Raw genomic sequence first — 12,141 nt, 5'->3', positions numbered from 1 at the left:
AAAATACAAACTTTATTTCCTTTCATCATTTGAACAGGGCAAAGGAGCACAAAGCACACACAAGCTGCATTCAGCAACAATATTCTTGTTTGTCTTATAAATACAAGGCAGATGCTAATTGAAAACACAAGGAAATTTGATCCTATTAAAAAGGCAGGAAGCTGCATTTAGTCAATTCATCATTAAATGCTTACTACAAGGCAGTGTTGCTGATGAAATAGTGCAGGGGCACACCCTCGTGGACAAAATGCTTACAGCACCTGGTATTCCCAGGCGGTCTCCCATCCAAGTACTAACCAGGCCCGACCCTGCTTAGCTTCCGAGATCAGACGAGATCGGGCGTACCCAGGCTGGTATGGCCGTAAGCGAGAAACAATCTCTTGCTACAACATATATAGTCAAAGTGAGTGTGATAAACAGACATTGCATTTTCACCAATTAGATAAGCAGCTTGAACTTTGTGTCACTGAAAAAGTAGAAGAAATTACAAACACTGTTCCCATCACTTTTTACCACAGGTAGTTGGATAAAATACAAACTTTATTTCCTTTCATCATTTGAACAGGGCAAAGGAGCACAAAGCACACACAAGCTGCATTCAGCAACAATATTCTTGTTTGTCTTATAAATACAAGGCAGATGCTAATTGAAAACACAAGGAAATTTGATCCTATTAAAAAGGCAGGAAGCTGCATTTAGTCAATTCATCATTAAATGCTTACTACAAGGCAGTGTTGCTGATGAAATAGTGCAGGGGCACACCCTCGTGGACAAAATGCTTACAGCACCTGGTATTCCCAGGCGGTCTCCCATCCAAGTACTAACCAGGCCTGACCCTGCTTAGCTTCCGAGATCAGACGAGATCGGGCGTACCCAGGCTGGTATGGCCGTAAGCGAGAACCAATCTCTTGCTACAACATATATAGTCAAAGTGAGTGTGATAAACAGACATTGCATTTTCACCAATTAGATAAGCAGCTTGAACTTTGTGTCACTGAAAAAGTAGAAGAAATTACAAACACTGTTCCCATCACTTTTTAGCACAGGTAGTTGGATAAAATACAAACTTTATTTCCTTTCATCATTTGAACAGGGCAAAGGAGCACAAAGCACACACAAGCTGCATTCAGCAACAATATTCTTGTTTGTCTTATAAATACAAGGCAGATGCTAATTGAAAACACAAGGAAATTTGATCCTATTAAAAAGGCAGGAAGCTGCATTTAGTCAATTCATCATTAAATGCTTACTACAAGGCAGTGTTGCTGATGAAATAGTGCAGGGGCACACCCTCGTGGACAAAATGCTTACAGCACCTGGTATTCCCAGGCGGTCTCCCATCCAAGTACTAACCAGGCCCGACCCTGCTTAGCTTCCGAGATCAGACGAGATCGGGCGTACCCAGGCTGGTATGGCCGTAAGCGAGAAACAATCTCTTGCTACAACATATATAGTCAAAGTGAGTCTGATAAAACAGACATTTAGTCAATTCATCATTAAATGCTTAATACAAGGCAGTGTTGCTGATGAAATAGTGCAAGAGCACACCCTCGTGGACAAAATGCTTACAGCACCTGGTATTCCCAGGCGGTCTCCCATCCAAGTACTAACCAGGCCCGACCCTGCTTAGCTTCCGAGATCGGGCGTACCCAGGCTGGTATGGCCGTAAGCGAGAAACAATCTCTTGCTACAACATATATAGTCAAAGTGAGTGTGATAAACAGACATTGCATTTTCACCAATTAGATAAGCAGCTTGAACTTTGTGTCACTGAAAAAGTAGAAGAAATTACAAACACTGTTCCCATCACTTTTTAGCACAGGTAGTTGGATAAAATACAAACTTTATTTCCTTTCATCATTTGAACAGGGCAAAGGAGCACAAAGCACACACAAGCTGCATTCAGCAACAATATTCTTGTTTGTCTTATAAATACAAGGCAGATGCTAATTGAAAACACAAGGAAATTTGATCCTATTAAAAAGGCAGGAAGCTGCATTTAGTCAATTCATCATTAAATGCTTACTACAAGGCAGTGTTGCTGATGAAATAGTGCAGTGGCACACCCTCGTGGACAAAATGCTTACAGCACCTGGTATTCCCAGGCGGTCTCCCATCCAAGTACTAACCAGGCCCGACCCTGCTTAGCTTCCGAGATCAGACGAGATCGGGCGTACCCAGGCTGGTATGGCCGTAAGCGAGAAACAATCTCTTGCTACAACATATATAGTCAAAGTGAGTCTGATAAAACAGACATTTAGTCAATTCATCATTAAATGCTTAATACAAGGCAGTGTTGCTGATGAAATAGTGCAAGAGCACACCCTCGTGGACAAAATGCTTACAGCACCTGGTATTCCCAGGCGGTCTCCCATCCAAGTACTAAACCAGGCCCGACCCTGCTTAGCTTCCGAGATCAGACGAGATCGGGCGTACCCAGGCTGGTATGGCCGTAAGCGAGAACCAATCTCTTGCTACAACATATATAGTCAAAGTGAGTGTGATAAACAGACATTGCATTTTCACCAATTAGATAAGCAGCTTGAACTTTGTGTCACTGAAAAAGTAGAAGAAATTACAAACACTGTTCCCATCACTTTTTAGCACAGGTAGTTGGATAAAATACAAACTTTATTTCCTTTCATCATTTGAACAGGGCAAAGGAGCACAAAGCACACACAAGCTGCATTCAGCAACAATATTCTTGTTTGTCTTATAAATACAAGGCAGATGCTAATTGAAAACACAAGGAAATTTGATCCTATTAAAAAGGCAGGAAGCTGCATTTAGTCAATTCATCATTAAATGCTTACTACAAGGCAGTGTTGCTGATGAAATAGTGCAGGGGCACACCCTCGTGGACAAAATGCTTACAGCACCTGGTATTCCCAGGCGGTCTCCCATCCAAGTACTAACCAGGCCCGACCCTGCTTAGCTTCCGAGATCAGACGAGATCGGGCGTACCCAGGCTGGTATGGCCGTAAGCGAGAAACAATCTCTTGCTACAACATATATAGTCAAAGTGAGTCTGATAAAACAGACATTTAGTCAATTCATCATTAAATGCTTAATACAAGGCAGTGTTGCTGATGAAATAGTGCAAGAGCACACCCTCGTGGACAAAATGCTTACAGCACCTGGTATTCCCAGGCGGTCTCCCATCCAAGTACTAACCAGGCCCGACCCTGCTTAGCTTCCGAGATCGGGCGTACCCAGGCTGGTATGGCCGTAAGCGAGAAACAATCTCTTGCTACAACATATATAGTCAAAGTGAGTGTGATAAACAGACATTGCATTTTCACCAATTAGATAAGCAGCTTGAACTTTGTGTCACTGAAAAAGTAGAAGAAATTACAAACACTGTTCCCATCACTTTTTAGCACAGGTAGTTGGATAAAATACAAACTTTATTTCCTTTCATCATTTGAACAGGGCAAAGGAGCACAAAGCACACACAAGCTGCATTCAGCAACAATATTCTTGTTTGTCTTATAAATACAAGGCAGATGCTAATTGAAAACACAAGGAAATTTGATCCTATTAAAAAGGCAGGAAGCTGCATTTAGTCAATTCATCATTAAATGCTTACTACAAGGCAGTGTTGCTGATGAAATAGTGCAGTGGCACACCCTCGTGGACAAAATGCTTACAGCACCTGGTATTCCCAGGCGGTCTCCCATCCAAGTACTAACCAGGCCCGACCCTGCTTAGCTTCCGAGATCAGACGAGATCGGGCGTACCCAGGCTGGTATGGCCGTAAGCGAGAAACAATCTCTTGCTACAACATATATAGTCAAAGTGAGTCTGATAAAACAGACATTTAGTCAATTCATCATTAAATGCTTAATACAAGGCAGTGTTGCTGATGAAATAGTGCAAGAGCACACCCTCGTGGACAAAATGCTTACAGCACCTGGTATTCCCAGGCGGTCTCCCATCCAAGTACTAACCAGGCCCGACCCTGCTTAGCTTCCGAGATCAGACGAGATCGGGCGTACCCAGGCTGGTATGGCCGTAAGCGAGAACCAATCTCTTGCTACAACATATATAGTCAAAGTGAGTGTGATAAACAGACATTGCATTTTCACCAATTAGATAAGCAGCTTGAACTTTGTGTCACTGAAAAAGTAGAAGAAATTACAAACACTGTTCCCATCACTTTTTAGCACAGGTAGTTGGATAAAATACAAACTTTATTTCCTTTCATCATTTGAACAGGGCAAAGGAGCACAAAGCACACACAAGCTGCATTCAGCAACAATATTCTTGTTTGTCTTATAAATACAAGGCAGATGCTAATTGAAAACACAAGGAAATTTGATCCTATTAAAAAGGCAGGAAGCTGCATTTAGTCAATTCATCATTAAATGCTTACTACAAGGCAGTGTTGCTGATGAAATAGTGCAGTGGCACACCCTCGTGGACAAAATGCTTACAGCACCTGGTATTCCCAGGCGGTCTCCCATCCAAGTACTAACCAGGCCCGACCCTGCTTAGCTTCCGAGATCAGACGAGATCGGGCGTACCCAGGCTGGTATGGCCGTAAGCGAGAAACAATCTCTTGCTACAACATATATAGTCAAAGTGAGTCTGATAAAACAGACATTTAGTCAATTCATCATTAAATGCTTAATACAAGGCAGTGTTGCTGATGAAATAGTGCAAGAGCACACCCTCGTGGACAAAATGCTTACAGCACCTGGTATTCCCAGGCGGTCTCCCATCCAAGTACTAACCAGGCCCGACCCTGCTTAGCTTCCGAGATCAGACGAGATCGGGCGTACCCAGGCTGGTATGGCCGTAAGCGAGAAACAATCTCTTGCTACAACATATATAGTCAAAGTGAGTGTGATAAACAGACATTGCATTTTCACCTTTTAGATAAGCAGCTTGAACTTTGTGTCACTGAAAAAGTAGAAGAAATTACAAACACTGTTCCCATCACTTTTTACCACAGGTAGTTGGATAAAATACAAACTTTATTTCCTTTCATCATTTGAACAGGGCAAAGGAGCACAAAGCACACACAAGCTGCATTCAGCAACAATATTCTTGTTTGTCTTATAAATACAAGGCAGATGCTAATTGAAAACACAAGGAAATTTGATCCTATTAAAAAGGCAGGAAGCTGCATTTAGTCAATTCATCATTAAATGCTTACTACAAGGCAGTGTTGCTGATGAAATAGTGCAGGGGCACACCCTCGTGGACAAAATGCTTACAGCACCTGGTATTCCCAGGCGGTCTCCCATCCAAGTACTAACCAGGCCCGACCCTGCTTAGCTTCCGAGATCAGACGAGATCGGGCGTACCCAGGCTGGTATGGCCGTAAGCGAGAAACAATCTCTTGCTACAACATATATAGTCAAAGTGAGTCTGATAAAACAGACATTTAGTCAATTCATCATTAAATGCTTAATACAAGGCAGTGTTGCTGATGAAATAGTGCAAGAGCACACCCTCGTGGACAAAATGCTTACAGCACCTGGTATTCCCAGGCGGTCTCCCATCCAAGTACTAACCAGGCCCGACCCTGCTTAGCTTCCGAGATCGGGCGTACCCAGGCTGGTATGGCCGTAAGCGAGAAACAATCTCTTGCTACAACATATATAGTCAAAGTGAGTGTGATAAACAGACATTGCATTTTCACCAATTAGATAAGCAGCTTGAACTTTGTGTCACTGAAAAAGTAGAAGAAATTACAAACACTGTTCCCATCACTTTTTAGCACAGGTAGTTGGATAAAATACAAACTTTATTTCCTTTCATCATTTGAACAGGGCAAAGGAGCACAAAGCACACACAAGCTGCATTCAGCAACAATATTCTTGTTTGTCTTATAAATACAAGGCAGATGCTAATTGAAAACACAAGGAAATTTGATCCTATTAAAAAGGCAGGAAGCTGCATTTAGTCAATTCATCATTAAATGCTTACTACAAGGCAGTGTTGCTGATGAAATAGTGCAGTGGCACACCCTCGTGGACAAAATGCTTACAGCACCTGGTATTCCCAGGCGGTCTCCCATCCAAGTACTAACCAGGCCCGACCCTGCTTAGCTTCCGAGATCAGACGAGATCGGGCGTACCCAGGCTGGTATGGCCGTAAGCGAGAAACAATCTCTTGCTACAACATATATAGTCAAAGTGAGTCTGATAAAACAGACATTTAGTCAATTCATCATTAAATGCTTAATACAAGGCAGTGTTGCTGATGAAATAGTGCAAGAGCACACCCTCGTGGACAAAATGCTTACAGCACCTGGTATTCCCAGGCGGTCTCCCATCCAAGTACTAACCAGGCCCGACCCTGCTTAGCTTCCGAGATCAGACGAGATCGGGCGTACCCAGGCTGGTATGGCCGTAAGCGAGAAACAATCTCTTGCTACAACATATATAGTCAAAGTGAGTGTGATAAACAGACATTGCATTTTCACCTTTTAGATAAGCAGCTTGAACTTTGTGTCACTGAAAAAGTAGAAGAAATTACAAACACTGTTCCCATCACTTTTTACCACAGGTAGTTGGATAAAATACAAACTTTATTTCCTTTCATCATTTGAACAGGGCAAAGGAGCACAAAGCACACACAAGCTGCATTCAGCAACAATATTCTTGTTTGTCTTATAAATACAAGGCAGATGCTAATTGAAAACACAAGGAAATTTGATCCTATTAAAAAGGCAGGAAGCTGCATTTAGTCAATTCATCATTAAATGCTTACTACAAGGCAGTGTTGCTGATGAAATAGTGCAGGGGCACACCCTCGTGGACAAAATGCTTACAGCACCTGGTATTCCCAGGCGGTCTCCCATCCAAGTACTAACCAGGCCCGACCCTGCTTAGCTTCCGAGATCAGACGAGATCGGGCGTACCCAGGCTGGTATGGCCGTAAGCGAGAAACAATCTCTTGCTACAACATATATAGTCAAAGTGAGTCTGATAAAACAGACATTTAGTCAATTCATCATTAAATGCTTAATACAAGGCAGTGTTGCTGATGAAATAGTGCAAGAGCACACCCTCGTGGACAAAATGCTTACAGCACCTGGTATTCCCAGGCGGTCTCCCATCCAAGTACTAACCAGGCCCGACCCTGCTTAGCTTCCGAGATCAGACGAGATCGGGCGTACCCAGGCTGGTATGGCCGTAAGCGAGAAACAATCTCTTGCTACAACATATATAGTCAAAGTGAGTGTGATAAACAGACATTGCATTTTCACCAATTAGATAAGCAGCTTGAACTTTGTGTCACTGAAAAAGTAGAAGAAATTACAAACACTGTTCCCATCACTTTTTACCACAGGTAGTTGGATAAAATACAAACTTTATTTCCTTTCATCATTTGAACAGGGCAAAGGAGCACAAAGCACACACAAGCTGCATTCAGCAACAATATTCTTGTTTGTCTTATAAATACAAGGCAGATGCTAATTGAAAACACAAGGAAATTTGATCCTATTAAAAAGGCAGGAAGCTGCATTTAGTCAATTCATCATTAAATGCTTACTACAAGGCAGTGTTGCTGATGAAATAGTGCAGGGGCACACCCTCGTGGACAAAATGCTTACAGCACCTGGTATTCCCAGGCGGTCTCCCATCCAAGTACTAACCAGGCCCGACCCTGCTTAGCTTCCGAGATCAGACGAGATCGGGCGTACCCAGGCTGGTATGGCCGTAAGCGAGAAACAATCTCTTGCTACAACATATATAGTCAAAGTGAGTCTGATAAAACAGACATTTAGTCAATTCATCATTAAATGCTTAATACAAGGCAGTGTTGCTGATGAAATAGTGCAAGAGCACACCCTCGTGGACAAAATGCTTACAGCACCTGGTATTCCCAGGCGGTCTCCCATCCAAGTACTAACCAGGCCCGACCCTGCTTAGCTTCCGAGATCAGACGAGATCGGGCGTACCCAGGCTGGTATGGCCGTAAGCGAGAAACAATCTCTTGCTACAACATATATAGTCAAAGTGAGTGTGATAAACAGACATTGCATTTTCACCAATTAGATAAGCAGCTTGAACTTTGTGTCACTGAAAAAGTAGAAGAAATTACAAACACTGTTCCCATCACTTTTTAGCACAGGTAGTTGGATAAAATACAAACTTTATTTCCTTTCATCATTTGAACAGGGCAAAGGAGCACAAAGCACACACAAGCTGCATTCAGCAACAATATTCTTGTTTGTCTTATAAATACAAGGCAGATGCTAATTGAAAACACAAGGAAATTTGATCCTATTAAAAAGGCAGGAAGCTGCATTTAGTCAATTCATCATTAAATGCTTACTACAAGGCAGTGTTGCTGATGAAATAGTGCAGGGGCACACCCTCGTGGACAAAATGCTTACAGCACCTGGTATTCCCAGGCGGTCTCCCATCCAAGTACTAACCAGGCCCGACCATGCTTAGCTTCCGAGATCAGACGAGATCGGGCGTACCCAGGCTGGTATGGCCGTAAGCGAGAAACAATCTCTTGCTACAACATATATAGTCAAAGTGAGTGTGATAAACAGACATTGCATTTTCACCAATTAGATAAGCAGCTTGAACTTTGTGTCACTGAAAAAGTAGAAGAAATTACAAACACTGTTCCCATCACTTTTTAGCACAGGTAGTTGGATAAAATACAAACTTTATTTCCTTTCATCATTTGAACAGGGCAAAGGAGCACAAAGCACACACAAGCTGCATTCAGCAACAATATTCTTGTTTGTCTTATAAATACAAGGCAGATGCTAATTGAAAACACAAGGAAATTTGATCCTATTAAAAAGGCAGGAAGCTGCATTTAGTCAATTCATCATTAAATGCTTACTACAAGGCAGTGTTGCTGATGAAATAGTGCAGGGGCACACCCTCGTGGACAAAATGCTTACAGCACCTGGTATTCCCAGGCGGTCTCCCATCCAAGTACTAACCAGGCCCGACCCTGCTTAGCTTCCGAGATCAGACGAGATCGGGCGTACCCAGGCTGGTATGGCCGTAAGCGAGAAACAATCTCTTGCTACAACATATATAGTCAAAGTGAGTGTGATAAACAGACATTGCATTTTCACCAATTAGATAAGCAGCTTGAACTTTGTGTCACTGAAAAAGTAGAAGAAATTACAAACACTGTTCCCATCACTTTTTAGCACAGGTAGTTGGATAAAATACAAACTTTATTTCCTTTCATCATTTGAACAGGGCAAAGGAGCACAAAGCACACACAAGCTGCATTCAGCAACAATATTCTTGTTTGTCTTATAAATACAAGGCAGATGCTAATTGAAAACACAAGGAAATTTGATCCTATTAAAAAGGCAGGAAGCTGCATTTAGTCAATTCATCATTAAATGCTTACTACAAGGCAGTGTTGCTGATGAAATAGTGCAGGGGCACACCCTCGTGGACAAAATGCTTACAGCACCTGGTATTCCCAGGCGGTCTCCCATCCAAGTACTAACCAGGCCCGACCATGCTTAGCTTCCGAGATCAGACGAGATCGGGCGTACCCAGGCTGGTATGGCCGTAAGCGAGAAACAATCTCTTGCTACAACATATATAGTCAAAGTGAGTGTGATAAACAGACATTGCATTTTCACCAATTAGATAAGCAGCTTGAACTTTGTGTCACTGAAAAAGTAGAAGAAATTACAAACACTGTTCCCATCACTTTTTAGCACAGGTAGTTGGATAAAATACAAACTTTATTTCCTTTCATCATTTGAACAGGGCAAAGGAGCACAAAGCACACACAAGCTGCATTCAGCAACAATATTCTTGTTTGTCTTATAAATACAAGGCAGATGCTAATTGAAAACACAAGGAAATTTGATCCTATTAAAAAGGCAGGAAGCTGCATTTAGTCAATTCATCATTAAATGCTTACTACAAGGCAGTGTTGCTGATGAAATAGTGCAGGGGCACACCCTCGTGGACAAAATGCTTACAGCACCTGGTATTCCCAGGCGGTCTCCCATCCAAGTACTAACCAGGCCCGACCCTGCTTAGCTTCCGAGATCAGACGAGATCGGGCGTACCCAGGCTGGTATGGCCGTAAGCGAGAAACAATCTCTTGCTACAACATATATAGTCAAAGTGAGTCTGATAAAACAGACATTTAGTCAATTCATCATTAAATGCTTAATACAAGGCAGTGTTGCTGATGAAATAGTGCAAGAGCACACCCTCGTGGACAAAATGCTTACAGCACCTGGTATTCCCAGGCGGTCTCCCATCCAAGTACTAACCAGGCCCGACCATGCTTAGCTTCCGAGATCAGACGAGATCGGGCGTACCCAGGCTGGTATGGCCGTAAGCGAGAAACAATCTCTTGCTACAACATATATAGTCAAAGTGAGTGTGATAAACAGACATTGCATTTTCACCAATTAGATAAGCAGCTTGAACTTTGTGTCACTGAAAAAGTAGAAGAAATTACAAACACTGTTCCCATCACTTTTTAGCACAGGTAGTTGGATAAAATACAAACTTTATTTCCTTTCATCATTTGAACAGGGCAAAGGAGCACAAAGCACACACAAGCTGCATTCAGCAACAATATTCTTGTTTGTCTTATAAATACAAGGCAGATGCTAATTGAAAACACAAGGAAATTTGATCCTATTAAAAAGGCAGGAAGCTGCATTTAGTCAATTCATCATTAAATGCTTACTACAAGGCAGTGTTGCTGATGAAATAGTGCAGGGGCACACCCTCGTGGACAAAATGCTTACAGCACCTGGTATTCCCAGGCGGTCTCCCATCCAAGTACTAACCAGGCCCGACCCTGCTTAGCTTCCGAGATCAGACGAGATCGGGCGTACCCAGGCTGGTATGGCCGTAAGCGAGAAACAATCTCTTGCTACAACATATATAGTCAAAGTGAGTCTGATAAAACAGACATTTAGTCAATTCATCATTAAATGCTTAATACAAGGCAGTGTTGCTGATGAAATAGTGCAAGAGCACACCCTCGTGGACAAAATGCTTACAGCACCTGGTATTCCCAGGCGGTCTCCCATCCAAGTACTAACCAGGCCCGACCCTGCTTAGCTTCCGAGATCAGACGAGATCGGGCGTACCCAGGCTGGTATGGCCGTAAGCGAGAAACAATCTCTTGCTACAACATATATAGTCAAAGTGAGTGTGATAAACAGACATTGCATTTTCACCAATTAGATAAGCAGCTTGAACTTTGTGTCACTGAAAAAGTAGAAGAAATTACAAACACTGTTCCCATCACTTTTTAGCACAGGTAGTTGGATAAAATACAAACTTTATTTCCTTTCATCATTTGAACAGGGCAAAGGAGCACAAAGCACACACAAGCTGCATTCAGCAACAATATTCTTGTTTGTCTTATAAATACAAGGCAGATGCTAATTGAAAACACAAGGAAATTTGATCCTATTAAAAAGGCAGGAAGCTGCATTTAGTCAATTCATCATTAAATGCTTACTACAAGGCAGTGTTGCTGATGAAATAGTGCAGGGGCACACCCTCGTGGACAAAATGCTTACAGCACCTGGTATTCCCAGGCGGTCTCCCATCCAAGTACTAACCAGGCCCGACCCTGCTTAGCTTCCGAGATCAGACGAGATCGGGCGTACCCAGGCTGGTATGGCCGTAAGCGAGAAACAATCTCTTGCTACAACATATATAGTCAAAGTGAGTGTGATAAACAGACATTGCATTTTCACCAATTAGATAAGCAGCTTGAACTTTGTGTCACTGAAAAAGTAGAAGAAATTACAAACACTGTTCCCATCACTTTTTAGCACAGGTAGTTGGATAAAATACAAACTTTATTTCCTTTCATCATTTGAACAGGGCAAAGGAGCACAAAGCACACACAAGCTGCATTCAGCAACAATATTCTTGTTTGTCTTATAAATACAAGGCAGATGCTAATTGAAAACACAAGGAAATTTGATCCTATTAAAAAGGCAGGAAGCTGCATTTAGTCAATTCATCATTAAATGCTTACTACAAGGCAGTGTTGCTGATGAAATAGTGCAGGGGCACACCCTCGTGGACAAAATGCTTACAGCACCTGGTATTCCCAGGCGGTCTCCCATCCAAGTACTAACCAGGCCCGACCCTGCTTAGCTTCCGAGATCAGACGAGATCGGGCGTACCCAGGCTGGTA

The 12,141-nt window shown here is 42.5% G+C and overlaps 26 non-coding genes and 3 pseudogenes across 26 annotated transcripts in view; all 29 read right to left on the bottom strand.

The window, feature by feature from the left end:
* Window positions 1–248: 248 nt before the first annotated feature.
* LOC145867370 (5S ribosomal RNA) lies at window positions 249–367 on the bottom strand. Its single transcript, XR_014383363.1, has one exon. It is a non-coding gene; the product is annotated as a 5S ribosomal RNA (ribosomal RNA).
* A 409-nt stretch (window positions 368–776) lies between these two features.
* Window positions 777–895, bottom strand: LOC145868401 (5S ribosomal RNA). The gene has a single exon (XR_014384397.1). It is a non-coding gene; the product is annotated as a 5S ribosomal RNA (ribosomal RNA).
* Window positions 896–1,304: 409 nt separating this feature from the next.
* Window positions 1,305–1,423, bottom strand: LOC145867358 (5S ribosomal RNA). The gene has a single exon (XR_014383351.1). It is a non-coding gene; the product is annotated as a 5S ribosomal RNA (ribosomal RNA).
* A 139-nt stretch (window positions 1,424–1,562) lies between these two features.
* On the bottom strand, window positions 1,563–1,671 carry LOC145870853 (uncharacterized; annotated as a pseudogene).
* A 409-nt stretch (window positions 1,672–2,080) lies between these two features.
* LOC145867347 (5S ribosomal RNA) lies at window positions 2,081–2,199 on the bottom strand. The gene has a single exon (XR_014383340.1). It is a non-coding gene; the product is annotated as a 5S ribosomal RNA (ribosomal RNA).
* A 139-nt stretch (window positions 2,200–2,338) lies between these two features.
* LOC145869121 (5S ribosomal RNA) lies at window positions 2,339–2,458 on the bottom strand. The gene has a single exon (XR_014385117.1). It is a non-coding gene; the product is annotated as a 5S ribosomal RNA (ribosomal RNA).
* A 409-nt stretch (window positions 2,459–2,867) lies between these two features.
* On the bottom strand, window positions 2,868–2,986 carry LOC145867336 (5S ribosomal RNA). The gene has a single exon (XR_014383329.1). It is a non-coding gene; the product is annotated as a 5S ribosomal RNA (ribosomal RNA).
* A 139-nt stretch (window positions 2,987–3,125) lies between these two features.
* Window positions 3,126–3,234, bottom strand: LOC145870852 (uncharacterized; annotated as a pseudogene).
* A 409-nt stretch (window positions 3,235–3,643) lies between these two features.
* LOC145867325 (5S ribosomal RNA) lies at window positions 3,644–3,762 on the bottom strand. Its single transcript, XR_014383318.1, has one exon. It is a non-coding gene; the product is annotated as a 5S ribosomal RNA (ribosomal RNA).
* Window positions 3,763–3,901: 139 nt separating this feature from the next.
* LOC145867314 (5S ribosomal RNA) lies at window positions 3,902–4,020 on the bottom strand. Its single transcript, XR_014383307.1, has one exon. It is a non-coding gene; the product is annotated as a 5S ribosomal RNA (ribosomal RNA).
* A 409-nt stretch (window positions 4,021–4,429) lies between these two features.
* Window positions 4,430–4,548, bottom strand: LOC145875638 (5S ribosomal RNA). The gene has a single exon (XR_014391283.1). It is a non-coding gene; the product is annotated as a 5S ribosomal RNA (ribosomal RNA).
* A 139-nt stretch (window positions 4,549–4,687) lies between these two features.
* On the bottom strand, window positions 4,688–4,806 carry LOC145875627 (5S ribosomal RNA). The gene has a single exon (XR_014391272.1). It is a non-coding gene; the product is annotated as a 5S ribosomal RNA (ribosomal RNA).
* Window positions 4,807–5,215: 409 nt separating this feature from the next.
* On the bottom strand, window positions 5,216–5,334 carry LOC145875616 (5S ribosomal RNA). Its single transcript, XR_014391261.1, has one exon. It is a non-coding gene; the product is annotated as a 5S ribosomal RNA (ribosomal RNA).
* A 139-nt stretch (window positions 5,335–5,473) lies between these two features.
* On the bottom strand, window positions 5,474–5,582 carry LOC145870851 (uncharacterized; annotated as a pseudogene).
* Window positions 5,583–5,991: 409 nt separating this feature from the next.
* LOC145875605 (5S ribosomal RNA) lies at window positions 5,992–6,110 on the bottom strand. The gene has a single exon (XR_014391250.1). It is a non-coding gene; the product is annotated as a 5S ribosomal RNA (ribosomal RNA).
* A 139-nt stretch (window positions 6,111–6,249) lies between these two features.
* On the bottom strand, window positions 6,250–6,368 carry LOC145875594 (5S ribosomal RNA). Its single transcript, XR_014391238.1, has one exon. It is a non-coding gene; the product is annotated as a 5S ribosomal RNA (ribosomal RNA).
* A 409-nt stretch (window positions 6,369–6,777) lies between these two features.
* LOC145875583 (5S ribosomal RNA) lies at window positions 6,778–6,896 on the bottom strand. The gene has a single exon (XR_014391226.1). It is a non-coding gene; the product is annotated as a 5S ribosomal RNA (ribosomal RNA).
* A 139-nt stretch (window positions 6,897–7,035) lies between these two features.
* Window positions 7,036–7,154, bottom strand: LOC145875572 (5S ribosomal RNA). Its single transcript, XR_014391215.1, has one exon. It is a non-coding gene; the product is annotated as a 5S ribosomal RNA (ribosomal RNA).
* A 409-nt stretch (window positions 7,155–7,563) lies between these two features.
* On the bottom strand, window positions 7,564–7,682 carry LOC145875561 (5S ribosomal RNA). Its single transcript, XR_014391201.1, has one exon. It is a non-coding gene; the product is annotated as a 5S ribosomal RNA (ribosomal RNA).
* A 139-nt stretch (window positions 7,683–7,821) lies between these two features.
* On the bottom strand, window positions 7,822–7,940 carry LOC145875550 (5S ribosomal RNA). The gene has a single exon (XR_014391188.1). It is a non-coding gene; the product is annotated as a 5S ribosomal RNA (ribosomal RNA).
* Window positions 7,941–8,349: 409 nt separating this feature from the next.
* Window positions 8,350–8,468, bottom strand: LOC145868046 (5S ribosomal RNA). Its single transcript, XR_014384040.1, has one exon. It is a non-coding gene; the product is annotated as a 5S ribosomal RNA (ribosomal RNA).
* Window positions 8,469–8,877: 409 nt separating this feature from the next.
* On the bottom strand, window positions 8,878–8,996 carry LOC145875539 (5S ribosomal RNA). The gene has a single exon (XR_014391175.1). It is a non-coding gene; the product is annotated as a 5S ribosomal RNA (ribosomal RNA).
* A 409-nt stretch (window positions 8,997–9,405) lies between these two features.
* LOC145868045 (5S ribosomal RNA) lies at window positions 9,406–9,524 on the bottom strand. Its single transcript, XR_014384039.1, has one exon. It is a non-coding gene; the product is annotated as a 5S ribosomal RNA (ribosomal RNA).
* Window positions 9,525–9,933: 409 nt separating this feature from the next.
* Window positions 9,934–10,052, bottom strand: LOC145875528 (5S ribosomal RNA). Its single transcript, XR_014391164.1, has one exon. It is a non-coding gene; the product is annotated as a 5S ribosomal RNA (ribosomal RNA).
* Window positions 10,053–10,191: 139 nt separating this feature from the next.
* Window positions 10,192–10,310, bottom strand: LOC145868044 (5S ribosomal RNA). Its single transcript, XR_014384038.1, has one exon. It is a non-coding gene; the product is annotated as a 5S ribosomal RNA (ribosomal RNA).
* Window positions 10,311–10,719: 409 nt separating this feature from the next.
* On the bottom strand, window positions 10,720–10,838 carry LOC145875517 (5S ribosomal RNA). The gene has a single exon (XR_014391153.1). It is a non-coding gene; the product is annotated as a 5S ribosomal RNA (ribosomal RNA).
* Window positions 10,839–10,977: 139 nt separating this feature from the next.
* LOC145875507 (5S ribosomal RNA) lies at window positions 10,978–11,096 on the bottom strand. Its single transcript, XR_014391143.1, has one exon. It is a non-coding gene; the product is annotated as a 5S ribosomal RNA (ribosomal RNA).
* Window positions 11,097–11,505: 409 nt separating this feature from the next.
* On the bottom strand, window positions 11,506–11,624 carry LOC145875497 (5S ribosomal RNA). Its single transcript, XR_014391133.1, has one exon. It is a non-coding gene; the product is annotated as a 5S ribosomal RNA (ribosomal RNA).
* Window positions 11,625–12,033: 409 nt separating this feature from the next.
* Window positions 12,034–12,141, bottom strand: part of LOC145875486 (5S ribosomal RNA) — a 119-nt gene continuing 11 nt past the window's right edge. The window contains exon 1 of the ribosomal RNA XR_014391122.1: window positions 12,034–12,141. This exon is cut by the window's right edge and continues 11 nt beyond it. This is a non-coding gene — a ribosomal RNA (5S ribosomal RNA).

The sequence above is a fragment of the Salmo salar genome, unplaced genomic scaffold (assembly GCF_965601325.2).
Source record: "Salmo salar unplaced genomic scaffold, fSalSal1 ptg000293l, whole genome shotgun sequence".
Classification (NCBI taxonomy): Eukaryota; Metazoa; Chordata; class Actinopteri; order Salmoniformes; family Salmonidae; genus Salmo; species Salmo salar.
This window is presented reverse-complemented; position numbering and strand designations above follow the sequence as displayed.